This window comes from Pinus tabuliformis, chromosome X, assembly GCF_031772625.1.
Source record: "Pinus tabuliformis cultivar Carrire ecotype Pingquan chromosome X, CPIR1, whole genome shotgun sequence".
Classification (NCBI taxonomy): Eukaryota; Viridiplantae; Streptophyta; class Pinopsida; order Pinales; family Pinaceae; genus Pinus; species Pinus tabuliformis.
Window position 1 is genome coordinate 1034217844 of NC_142308.1, and position 14126 is coordinate 1034231969.

A 14126-nucleotide genomic window follows, 5' to 3' on the forward strand; every position below is an offset into this window, starting at 1 on the left:
CACTTGAGCTGCTCCAAGTATAATGTCCGCCATTGCACTTGTGATAGAAGTGAAAGTTAACACATTTTTTGGAAACATAGTCCATCACAGGTATCATTCTGCAACACCATTCTACCTACCCTGCCTACTTTAGTCTAGCATTTTTTCCTTCTTTCTTTGGGTGCACTTAGACTAGCAAACCATTTTCAACTTTTCCTTTCTTTGCATGGCAAGCCTACCTAAGTCTGCACTTATTACATCCAAGGGCTCAAATTTAACTGTTGAGCTCTTTTGCTTCTCTACCTATCTACTTACCTGCCAAGATTGAACAGTTTGGTCAGATTTCATTCTCTATCTCTAAAACAGGAAATTCAAACATGAACTAGCCAAGATTAAGCTGTTTGGCCTTTCATCAATTGTGGCATAATTTAACAAGCTGCACACAATGCTTTATTTGCAGAAAAATGAAAAAGTAGTGGAATTTTGGACTTGCACACTTTCCTAGTCTTTCTTTATTTGGGGTTCATTTCTTTCACTTTTTTGACCATTTTATTCTTTTTACCCTTTGATTTTTCTTTTAGGGCATACCCTCTTTACATTTTTTACATTTTTTGATTTTTTGATAATATGGAAAACCTTTTGCAACAAGGAAAGGAATGAACATATTATAGAGATCAACCAGTCAATCTTGAAATATGACACCTATTGGTATAGGAGTATAACAAGACCCGTGAATGATGTCTTATTGAATTTGTTTTTTGTTCAATAAGCATTGTTGCATACCTAACATCTTCAATAGTGTTTGGCTTCCATAGTTTCAATTCAGTATGGACACAATCCTTTAGCCCAAATATATACACCTTAAGTAGTTGTTCCTTAGTGAATTTGTTTTATCGTATCACCAATACTTCTCATTCATGGGTATAAGCACTTACATTTCCTTTCTACTTGAGATGTATAAATTTTTTGTACTGATCGTCATCCTCTTTGTCATGGAACCTTGTTAGCAACGTTGTCGTGAACCCTTTCCAATGAAAAGAACAAATGTCACACTTCTTTTTCCACCATAGGAACCAATCGTAAGCTTACCCTTCTAGTGTGTTGGAAGTAGTCATTATCTTTTCTTTTTTGCCTAATGGGGTGTTTGCTCCAAAAATTTCGTCCATCTTGTTAACCTATAGGACTTCTCCCCTATGATATTTACCATCATATTTTGGTAATTCATTCTTAATTCGTTGATGATTTCTGTCTAGAATTCTAGTGTGATATTGACTTCCTAAAAAGAATATCTCACGATGTTCATGATGCTTATGTTCACTTGCATTTTGTGGACTTGTTATCGGCCTTTGATAGGGAAAAGGTTGTACTTTTAACGTATCTATATTCTCCATTAATTGAATAATTTGTTCGCTATGATCGTTAAACATTTTGGTGGTTTCATCAATTTTGTCATCTCTATAGTATTTTGTCCATCTTCTTCATCAATATTTTTTGTCCTTTTGTTAATTCTATTTGCGAATTTTCTAAGACGTTGAGACAATATCACATGCAATTGACTTCGTCACTATAATGATTTATGTTGGTTTGTAGCTCATTGTTGTTTACTATTTTAAACTTGGTTTTATTCTTCTTGGCGAGACCCACTTCTTCTTTATTTTTCTTTTTATTATATATATATATATGTATGATAGCTAATAGTAATAATAATAGCAATAATAGATTTATTAATATTATATTGTTATATTAATAACTAAATTATATATATAATTATATAATTATTGATTCTATATAATTATTAATCAATTATATAGTTGTAGAACTATATAATTAAATTACATAATTATATAAGTATGAACGACAAGAGACAAGACACTGGATGCAAGGCATGACAATCAAGGGTTACAATAAGAAAATGATGGAGTGGGTTGACATGCATTGTCGGAGATGTACAACGGTGACGAAATACTAGAACACGATGGAGCACAACGCGGGCACGGGTTGATCAACAGGGAAACATGTGACGACGTTTAGTGGTTGGTCAATTGAGGACCATGATGGAAAGAAAGCGAAACGATGTCACGGTTTGGTGACTGGTCGATTTAGGACCACGATGGACAGTGCAACAATCAATGGGAACAAGAGCGAAACAATGAGGAAACAAGGAAATAGATTGTATGCAACAGAACAACACGTCTTTGTGTAAATAACTTGGTGAGAGGATTGAAACATTATGATACCATTGTTGCAAGATGAAACACAAGTGTGTAGAATATATATATATATAGTTGATTGATGAATGGATGATTACATCTATCGTAACAATGTGCCTAAATAAACATTGACTTCTCACAAGAGTCTTGAATAGACATAACTCTTAACTTTTGATAATTAATCATTTATTATTGTTTTTTATTATTTATTTACCATTTAATTATTTATTATTGATTTATTTACTATATTCATAACAATGAAATTCCATAAGGAAAACCAAACTCATTTGGGATTGCTTTAAGGGAAAATAATTCTTTAAAGGGTATGGAATGCTTTTTCCCATTTTTTATGTGTGGTTCATGACCACCCTTGGTCACTGGGTGGCCACTACATCCACGGCTTAGAGACTAGGTTGATCCACGGGGGATCAAACCTTTCGGCCATCAACAGACCTGACCCCAAGAGCTTACGTGAATTGACCCTGTGACCTCCCATCTGGCGAGGCCCTGACTTGACCGATTGAGCTAACTCTTGGGACTAGGGGGTAGGGAATGTTATGTATATACTAATAATGATAATAATAAATAAATCATTAAAAAAAATAAAAAATAACAAATAAAAAACTATATATATAAATAATAATTATATAAAGGATCACCATTAAAAGGTCAGGACTTATTGTAAAAGGGCATCACGAGTTATATTTATGTTGAGCTTCCTTATTGTAAAAAATCATCTCATCCACACACACACATTTAAGTATTATTGTGTTGGACACCTAATCCATTAGGGTTGGTGTGGAGGAATTCCAACATTTATTGGAAGTCTAAGTGACCCCTTGGAAGATGAAAACCATGCTAAACACACAAAAAAACTAATAGGGAGATTTGGATAACCATGTGATTGCGTTCTATTCACAAGATGTATATATTAATACACAATTTTCTTATACTTGATTTTCATCTTCCAAGAGGTCACTTGGACTTCCAATAAATATTGGAATTACTCCACACCAACCCTAATGGATTAGGTGCCCAACATTAACCACCTTAATCTGAAGGGGTGTATGTGAGTCCAAGAAGAGAGATGGAATACAAAAGTGGATAAAAAGCAATGATTGGGTGTGCTCTTTGCAATAGTTGTTGAGGAAGACCACAAACCAAATGAGGTAGAAAAAACTAAAGTTTTCTACTGGTGGTGGTTTAAGGCTGACCACCAACTATGGAACTAAGCTCGAAGTAGTCCCTAGAACAATTTCAAATTTGGATAGAAGTGAAATCTTCTACAAAGTGGAAGTGCTCCCTAATGATGGTTTAAATATAACCACAAACTAATGATGTGAGTAGAAAAAAATGAAGTCTTCTATAGGTGGCGGTTTAAAGAAGTCCACCAAACAAATCATACACGTGGAGCATGAATCCATCTCTGACTACAACTATAATTCTAGCATTGGTTGACTCTAGCTCTAGGCTTTGGCAGTTGGTTCTAGTTTAAGATGTGGCTCAAGCTCGCTTGATATATCTTTGAAGCTAGTAACTGACCATCAATTCCCCCTATTAGATACAAGGTGAGAATATGAAGATACTTCCACTTCAAGATGTGTCAATACATGAGAATGAACTCTGAAGTATGACCGATATAGCTGTTAAAGAACATTTCCAAGAAGCGATCCATCCAAGGTGAATCTTTTCTCTTGCAAGAGTCTTATGTTTTGAACATCTGTTTGAATGATGAGTATGTTTGTCACAATGATCACAAGAGTGAAGATAAAAACACTAATCGTTCACATGGCCAACTCTGTCACAATGTTGTCATCTGCATATTTGAAGTGGATGTGGAAGAGAAATAGGATGTGGAACAGGTGAAGATGAAATATCTTGAAGAAACCCAACACTCTGAAATTTGATGGGTTTTGAGTAGTTTAGAATGTGAAATGGCACAACCTTGTCATATCCAAGGCCGATTTTGTTCTTCTTGCTAATAAGTTATTCCAAAGGTTTGATGATGGGCTTGGGAAGTGAAAGCTAAACTTCTGCATCTTCATGTAAATCTACTCCTAAAATGGCCTCACTTATTTGATCAAGTGCTAGTTGTTGAGGGGATTCTTTCTCTAACTCAAAAAGAGAATTGTTTTGAACAAGAACTGGTTTAGAATGATGACTCCTTTTTTGTAACTCATCTCTTTGTAATTGAGATTCGAGTTGTAGAAACTCAATCTTGTCATGTAAACATATAGAAAAATATATAGCTTCCAATGCTAGATAGTTGCAGTTTTGTTTTGAGATGGTAATGATTAATCAACTCTTGATCATAGGCCCAACCAACTTTCTTTTTGCTATTTTAACATCAATTTTGGCCATAACTTAAGCTCAATACTAGAAATAAAATAATCAGTGATGAGTGAATGACCTACAAAGTTAGTGGGATATTGCTTGGAAAATTGATTTATAATGCTCTTTCTCTCCAAATCACAAAGGAAAAGAGGTTGCAGATTTGGGAGGCATAAAATTATGCTAGGAGTTAGTCATATAAAATTGGCTGCACTTCCACCATCTAGTCCCCAGTGTTGTCATGGGCACTTCGTTGTATAGATGAAAAAGGCTATTTTTCTTGCTAGATAGATTTCTAATCAACTCTTTGATTTATGCCTTTGTTGAAATCCAAGTTACAAGATATTCATAAACAAATATTTCTTGTGATAGTTATGATTTTAAAAAACTAATGGCAAGCTTGCAAATGTAAACAAACATGCTAATGCTTTCAAACGTCAATGGTGTATTTGTGGAAATAATGATGCCTCCAAAAAATAAGTATCCAAACTTTTGAATTTAAATGTGATAGAGTCCAAAAATGTTCACTATAAATTTTACTTGAATACAAATCAAAGCAAAAATAGGGGAGAACATGAACCTTTTTATCAATAAAAACTTCAACATATGCAAATATGAATCCCCTGCACACCGCCAAGAAGAAGAGCTAGAGATCGCTACTTGAGAAAATGAAAAAAAATATAGGGAGAGAAGTCATTACACCACACCACAATTTAAAGTAGATTGGAATCTAGGCAAGGGAAAGAACAATGAATGGATAGGTGTTCAAACCATGAAGGCAACCGATTAGCCCAATATAAAGCCTAATTGAGGTTGCTCTTCTTCGGATTTGTCGGGCACCGACTTCACATAAAATGTGCAAGCATCATTACACTATAGGATTTTGGAGTCATTAACATTCAAACAAGAAAGAAATGCCTAAAAATAGGAACTGGAATCACACAAATTAACACAAGGACTTATGTGGTAAAACCCTGACAGTGTGTCAAGGAAACCTCCACGAGGCAAGGGATTGGGATTCTTATTGCTAGAAAAATGACTCTCCAAGTTACAACCATCCTCTTGGGAGATCACCAATTAATAGCGGATATTTAGTTACATAACTTCATTTTGTTATAAAAAATAACTGAACGGTAAAATAGATTTACCCACATAATTATATTATTTACATTAATTGTTGTCATTTTTTAACAGTCTCCACCTTGACAACAATTTTCCTAATCCGTTGCCCATGCCCATTCATCATCTCTTATGCAAGCCAAGAGAAGCCAAACACCATCGCAACTTCTCTACTGAAACTGACTTCATGAATATGTCTGCACGATTCTCATGTGTAAGGACCTTCCTGAGAGCTTCTTTACTGCCATCGATTACATGTCTTACAAAATGGTACCTTACATAAATGTTCTTAGTCTTGCTGTAATAAGTTGGATTTGTAGCCAAATGAATAACACTCTGACTATCACAAAATACATTCACTTTCTCATGTGTCCTTCCAATCTCATCAAGTAGACCTTTTAACTAGGTTGCCTCTTTATTGGCATTTGAAGCAGTTATATACTCTACTTCAGCAGTAGACAAAGCAAGTGTTTCTTGAAGCTTTGATATTCAACTAATTGCTCCACTTGCAAGAGTAAAGACATATCCTATAATAGATCTCCTCTTGTCCAAATCACGTGCATAATCATCATCCACATATCAGTATATTGAACCTTCACTAGCATTAAAGATGATACAATGGTCACTTGTGCCTCTTAAATACCAAAGCACCCATTTCAATGTTCGCCGATGTTCTTCTCCTAGATTTGCCACGAACTTGCTAACAACTCCAACTGCATGTGAAATGTTAAGTCTTGTAGATACCATCGCATACATTAAGTTGCCTACTGTAGTTGCATATGGTACAAGAGACATACACTTTTTTTCTTTGTTAGTTCTAGGACTCAAACCCGCAGAAATCTTAAAATGGGAAGCCAATGGAACATTAACAAGTTTCACATTGTTCATACCGAACTTTTCAAGTACTTTCTCCACATACTTCTGTTGTGATAACCATGACTTTCCATTTTTCCCGTTTTTGTGTATCTCCATGCCAAAGATATGTTTTTCGGCTCCAATATCATTCACATCAAATGTCCTAGAAAGCTAAGCCTTTAACCTGTTGATCTCTTCCATGATTTTGCTCGCAATAAGCATATCATAAACATACAAGACCAAGATAATGAATAGCCATTGAAACTTTTAAAGCACACACAATGATCATACTCACTTCTAGTAAAGTTCTGGATCACCATGAAGGAGTCCAACTTCCTGTACCATTGCCTAGGAGATTGCCTCAAGCCATACAATGATTTCTTGAGCTTGCAAACTAATATTCCGTTGCAACCTTGTATAAAACCTTCTGGTTATTCCATATAAATCTCTTCATCCAAATATCCACGAAGAAAAGTTGTTTTAACATCTAACTGTGCTAACTAAAGATCAAGTAATGCAGTTAGTGTTAACACAGTTCGAATAGAAACAAGTTTTATGATTGGTAAAAAAATCTCATGAAAGTCAATACCTTCAACCTGAGAATACCATTTTTCTACCAGCCTCGCCTTATACCTTTCAATAATTGCATCAATATTTCACTTCAATTTGAAGACCCATTTGCACCCGACAACACTTATCCCTTCAGGAAGTTCTACCAGATCCCATGTTTTGGTCTTGGCTAAGGAATCCACTTCTTCATCCATAGCCTTTTCCCACTTTTTTCTATATGCATCATCCACTACCTCCTGATAACAAAAAGGTTCCCCATCTTTACTAATCAATGCAATAGATGAAGCATAATCTTCATACCTTTTGGGTGTTCTTCTTTCCCTTGAAGATCTCCTTAGAGTGACTGGTTGCTGGACCGGTTCTTGAACTTCTACGATTTCCTTTGCATCTTATTCACCTTTTTATTCAGAAGTATCTCCTTCCTTTTTAATTTTCGAAAAAGGTTTAGCATCCAAATGAATTTGTTGATTCGGTCATACCTGTTCCAATTCAACTTTTACAACATCTAATTTTAGAAGAGAGGATTCATCAAATGTTACATCTCTACTAATGACTATTTTACTTGAAGAATGATCCCACAACCTGTATCCTTTCACTGCATAGTCTTACCCAACAAAGACATAACATCTTGCTTTTGGATCTACCTTTGAATGCTGATTCTTTGGAAAAAGAGCATACACATTGCAACCAAAAATTCTTAAATGTGAATAATCATAAGACTGACCTGACCAAAGTTCTTAAGGAATTTTACAATTAATGGAAATTGAAGGTGATCTATTTACTAGATAACAAGAATTAGATACTGCTTTTGCCCACAATTCCTTTTGTAGGTTAGCATTGTTGATCATGTTTCTGGATCTCTCCATAAGAGTTTGATTCATACATTCAACAACGCCATTTTGCTGAGGAGTATAGACAACAATTTTATGTCTAACAATCCCTCCATCCTTACAATATTGTTTAAATTCTAAGGAAGTAAATTCATCGCCATTGTCAGTTCTTAAACATTTAATTGATTTGCATGTTTGTTTTCCACCATTGTTTTAAATTGTTTAAAAACATTAAATACATCAACTTTTCTTTTCGACATATAGATCCAGATTTTCCTGGAGAAATCATCAATAATTGTTGAGAAGTATAATGCACCTCCATAAGATATAGTAGGAGATGGCCCCCAAAGATCAAAATGAATATAGTCCAAAATTCCTTTACTATTATGACTTCCAATTTTAAATTCTTGTTTACATTGTTTTCCATATACACAATGTTTACAAAAATCCAATTGCAAGGATTTCAAAGTAGGAAGCAATTTGGATTCATTAGTACCTGAAGACCCTTCCCGCTCACGTGACCCAACCGCTGATGCCATAGACGAGTATCTTCTTCTCCCTTCTCACATATAGTCGCTGCCTCACTGACTTAAGTACTTCCTTTGACTTTGTAAATATTTATGATCTTCTCTACCTCCATAACAACCAAAGTACCCTTTGAAATTTTCAACACTCCATTTTGACCTGTAAACTTGTAACCTTCTGAGTCCAATACTCCAACAAAAGTCAAATTCTTTCTCAAATCAGATACATGTATAACATCAGTTAATGTTCTAACTGTATCATCATACATTTTAATTCTAACATTTCCCATTCCAACAGTATGACAAGATACATTATTACCCATAAACACATAACTACCATTCACAACTTGATATGAAGTGAACTAATTTCTGCGCAGACTCATGTGATGAGAAGCACCAAAATCTAACAACCAATTTTCATAATTCTGAGAAACATTGCAAACAAGGAAAGCTTCATCTACCATGTCTAATTCAATAGATAAAACTTCATCAATCGTACTTGACTCAACTTGATTTGCTTCCTTCTTTTGGTTTTCAACAAACTCCTTTCTTTTCCAACAATCTTTCTTGAGATGCCCAATTTTGTTGCAGTACCAACATTTAAATTTACATTTCTTGCCTTTTGCTTTTGATTTGGAAGAACTTCTTGTCTTTTCCCCTCTTTCCTTGGATTGACCTCTGGCTACCATGGCTTCTGGTGTAGAAATTTCAATGCTAGACTTCCTTTGTACTTCTCTAGATAACAAAGCTTCCACAACAAAATCAAATTTCAACGATTCAGTTGTGCTCAAAATGATAGAAGTCACCAACTGATCCCATGACTCGGGCAAGGAACACAACAAGGTAATAGCTTTGTCTTCTTCCTAAAATTTAACTTCCATATCTGACAATTGGAAAATAAGTGTATTAAAAACATTTAAGTGTTCTACAATTTTAGTACCCTCCTTCATCCGAAGGCTATATAGTTGCCTCTTCAAATAAATTCTGTTGGTTAAATATTTGGTCATATACAATGTTTCCAACTTCCCCCACAAACTTGCTGCTGAGGTTTCTTCAACAATATTGAAGAGAACTTCATCTGCCAGACATAACCCGATGGTACTGAGAGCTCGGGCCTCCAAGTACCCCTAATCCAAATCTGTCTGCCAACAGGTTTTTCTTCCTAACCCCATCTAAAGCTTTGTGCAACCCTTGTTGCACTGACAAATCCCTTACTTTCAGTTTCCACAAAATGAAAAATTATTCTTGCCGGTGAACTTCTCCACCTCAAACTTAACATTAGTCATTTTTTCCATTTCTTCCTACATAGGCTCTTTGAAAAGAAAAAATTGATACTAGTTTTTCTTTTCTACTTTCTAATTTTTCTTTCAACTAGGGTTTTTTCTGATTTTCTTTTTCCTTTGGTTTCTTTCATAAATTCTGATGCTAGGGTTAACAATTTGAATTATGTTCCCTTTATATATATATATATATATATATATATATATATATATATATATATATATATATATATATATATATATATATATATATATATATATATATATATATATAACCCTGTTTTAATGGCAATTTCCACAAATAAATTTCTTCCTTCTGGTTTTTAGGGTTTCTCCTTTTTTTTTTTTAACTTTAGACTCTTTAATCTGACTAAAAATTTTAGAACCCAATAATGATGATTATCACTCCAAAATTCTTTTTTAAACAATTCTACAAAGAATTTTTCTTTCCAGAAAAATATTCTTTAAATTTTTGCTGCAAGTAAAAAAAAAAATTACCAGGGTGACTGCTTCAAATTTCTTACTGTCCAAAATGAGAAATGCGGCCTCCTTTAACTAGACTCCTCCAGGAATGAGGCCTCCAGCCTCCAGATTCTCCTATGGTTGCGTCTTTCTTAGAGGCAAGCTCCTTTTTTTTTTTAAAGTTGACAAGGTCCCTCGGATCACTTTGTGTTGAGCGACTCTACTCTTGGCTGATGGCTTGGAGGTGCTAAAAAAAATTACATAGTGGTGGCTCGCACAATGGAAAAGAGACGAATGGCTGTTTTGTGGGCCCCAGGCTCTTCTTTGTGGCTCGACTTACTCCGGTTTGGCTTACTCGTCACAAGACATTAGACATACGACCTCCAAGAATGCAACCTCCTTTGCGACTTTCCCTGTCACTAAAAGATTTCAACGCTGGCGGTGCGATTTGTCTCCGTTGGCGACTCAAGTGAATCCCTAATTGCAACCTCTCACGCCTCTTATAACTCCTATTGAGTAGATTTTGCCTGACGACCATCACAACTTCACTCTGATACGACTTGCAGAATTTTGTAGTCATTAACGTTCAAACAAGAAAAAAATGCATAAAAATAGGAACTGAAATCACAAAAAATAACACAAGGAGTTACATGGTAAAACCCTGACAGTGTGTCAAGAAAACCTCCACGGGGAAAGGGATTGAAATTCTTATTGCTCAAAAAACGACTTTCCAAGTTACAACCAACCTATCGGACAATCACCAATTAATATGGGCTATTTTGTTACATAACTTCCTTTTGTTATAAAAACTAAAGGTTAAACCAGATAATTATATCATTTACATTAATTGTTATCATTTTTTAACATACACAACCAATCTTCAATTAGCAAGCTAGAAAGAAAATCTGTTAATGGATTACACAGACCCTGAGCCTGGGAGGTGGCATAGAACCATTGGAAAGGAGTGGTGTTGTTCCAGAGTCATCGCTCCTAACTAGAAATATTGTGAACAACGCAAGCACAGGGGCTCGAGTTTCTACAATGTGTAGCACCAAGCACCCTTGGTTGTCACAACCCGGGGAGCCTTGTGAACCTTGTCAATGCTATTACTAGAGATTCAACTTTCACTTCCTGCAGAAAATACTCATGGAGTTTCATGTCCTCACCCTCTGTGAAACGCCCAATTTGCAACCAAGTGTGTCATGAACCTCAAAAGACGTTACATAGTAGATGCAGGTTTTTCTCAAATGTTTCTCTAGGTGATGGCATTACTGGTAAATAACATTTGGTGCGCTAGCTAACAGGCTATAACAAGGCATAGATGGGTTTCCACAATGATATTTGTCGTGGAATATCCAATGTATAGTCCTCAGATGCCTTCGTGCTCTATCGTGCCTAAAAAACACTTTCCATGAACGACCTCAAGGTAATGCTCGACGTGGAAAATGATAACTGTGCGCTCAACTTGGAAAATGTCATAGACATATGAAACAGTTTGGTAGTTGAGAATGGCATAGACATCAAATAGTTTGGTACAGGTCTGCGACCTGTCTGATCCAGATTCAATTCCCACGGGAGAGATTAGGATCCATATTTACCAAAAGCAAAAATAATTTTAGTAAAATACAGTTTGAGTGGGCCTAATGGTTAAGATCATGTGTTTCCTTCTAAAAAGTCATAGGTTCAAAACCAAAAAGGGATAGAGTATGTATGCCTTTTTTGAATTAACAATCGAATCACTGTGTGGAGGAGATTGGGTTTCATACACCAATTTGGTGTCTAGCTGGGCCATGACCTTAAAATTAGATAATAATAATAATAATTTTTTGAGAGATGAAATTGAAACATTGGGTTTCATACACCAATTTGGTGTCTAGCTTGGCCGTAACCTTAAAATTAGATAATAATAATAATAATTTTTTGAGAGATGAAATTGAAACTAGTGACTTAGGAGTCAAATAGTTGTGTGGAGGAGATGGAGTTTTATGCACCAATTTGGTGACCTTAAAATTAGATAATAATAACAATAATTTTTTGAGAGATGAAGTTTCATACAACAATTTGGTGACCTTAAAATTAGATAATAATAATAATAATTTTTTGAGAGATGAAATTGAAACTGAGGAGATGGAGTTTCATACACCAATTTGGTGACCTTAAAATTAGATAATAATAATAATAAGTTTTTGAGAGATGAAATTGAAACTAGTGACTTAAATTAGGAGATGGAGTTTCATACACCAATTTGGTGTGTGGCTTGGTCGTGACCTTAAAATTAGATAATAATAATAATAATTTTTTTGACTAGAATTAAGTTTAAATATGCTCATTCCATTAAAGTGAAAATAAGACTAGGAAACAATGTCAGGAAGGTGAATTAGGCGGCTCATTAGGCAGTGCATATGAGGCATCTAAGTCAATTGGGAAAGCGCCAGTTTAATATGGATCTGGTCTCTATCTCATCTTGGAGTGTTAATTTGCAGTAATTTATTAACACAGTGGACCTCTTGCAAAATTTACCAACTTAAAGCAGGGATTAGCTCCTTAGCAATTATTTCTCTGGTTTTGGTTAACGTATAAGTGATCTTCAAAACTCACTGCATTGTTACACTAACAATTACAATTAGGTAAAAAGATAAAATACACTGTAACAATTACAATTACTTAAAAAAATAAAATACACTCAAGTTTATATTTTTTTGAATGGGATAAGATGGTTTAATGTATAAAAATTTGGTTTAAGTTGGAGTTAGCTCTAATGTTAAATGGAAAGTTGGGATTAATTTTAATGTCGAAAGCAAAAGCAATGTAACTAATTGTAAAATGCTCATACTAAATTAATGCAAGGTTTAATTGAGTTCAAATGCCTTTTAAGATAGTTTTTATCATTATAATTCACTAACTCGGGTTGATGTGAAATTCTGAAATATTTTAAATATCACATGTTGATTTCAAATTCTGAAATATTTTAAATATCAAATCACACATAAACTAGGTCACCCATGGAGTAAACAAAATTGATGCATAATATTATAGTGAACCCATGAAAGTGGAATTTACATATTGTAAATTTTGAAATATTTTAAAAATAAAATAAATATAAACAAAATTCATTATTTAATTTAATATATATCTATTTAATTTTTAAGATATTCCAAAATCTATATTTCTGAATTTTCGCCTTATTCCACCGTCGAGTTCAATACAATATGCATCAACGATGTAAACACAAAATGCAGTCAAAATCAGATTTTGTCCACTTCTTGGATAAGCGAGTTCATGAAATTTGCCCTGGTGTCTTGGCATTTCAAACCTGTATGTCATGATCTCAAATTCTTCAAACCTTCATGTTTGGATCTTGAATTTCTTTAAAAGTAATGGACTACGTATGATCTCAAATGCTTCAGACCTTCATGTTTGGATCTTGAATTAATGATAAGATTGTTCAAACCTTCATGTTTGGATCTTGAATTGCTTTAAAAGTAATGGACTACGTATGATGTCAAATGCTTCAGAGCTTCATGTTTGGATCTTGAATTAATGATAAGATTGTTCAAACCTTCATGTTTGGATCTTGAATTGCTTTAAAAGTAATGGACTACGTATGATCTCACATGCTTCAGACCTTCATGTTTGGATCTTGAATTAATGATAAGATTGTTTGTGCGTTTGTTTAGGGGAAGGAATACATATTCAAGGAGATTCAGGATAGTTTAAAGGGACCTATCAGTTAAAAGGTTAGACTTACTCTGCTGGCAGGAGAGAAGCAAAGCTCTGAGAGTCCATTTCCAGTAGTTCTTGTTCCAGCATATTTACAGAGAATTAAACTGCATGGCTGATGCTCTTTCCAAAAGAGGCCTCTAAGTAGATGAAGGCACAATCTTGGAAAAATATCAGGATAATCAGTTTCAGTGGAGAAGGCACCTCTCGGTTCCTTAAAATCATCCGCTTCTAAATCTCCACCTC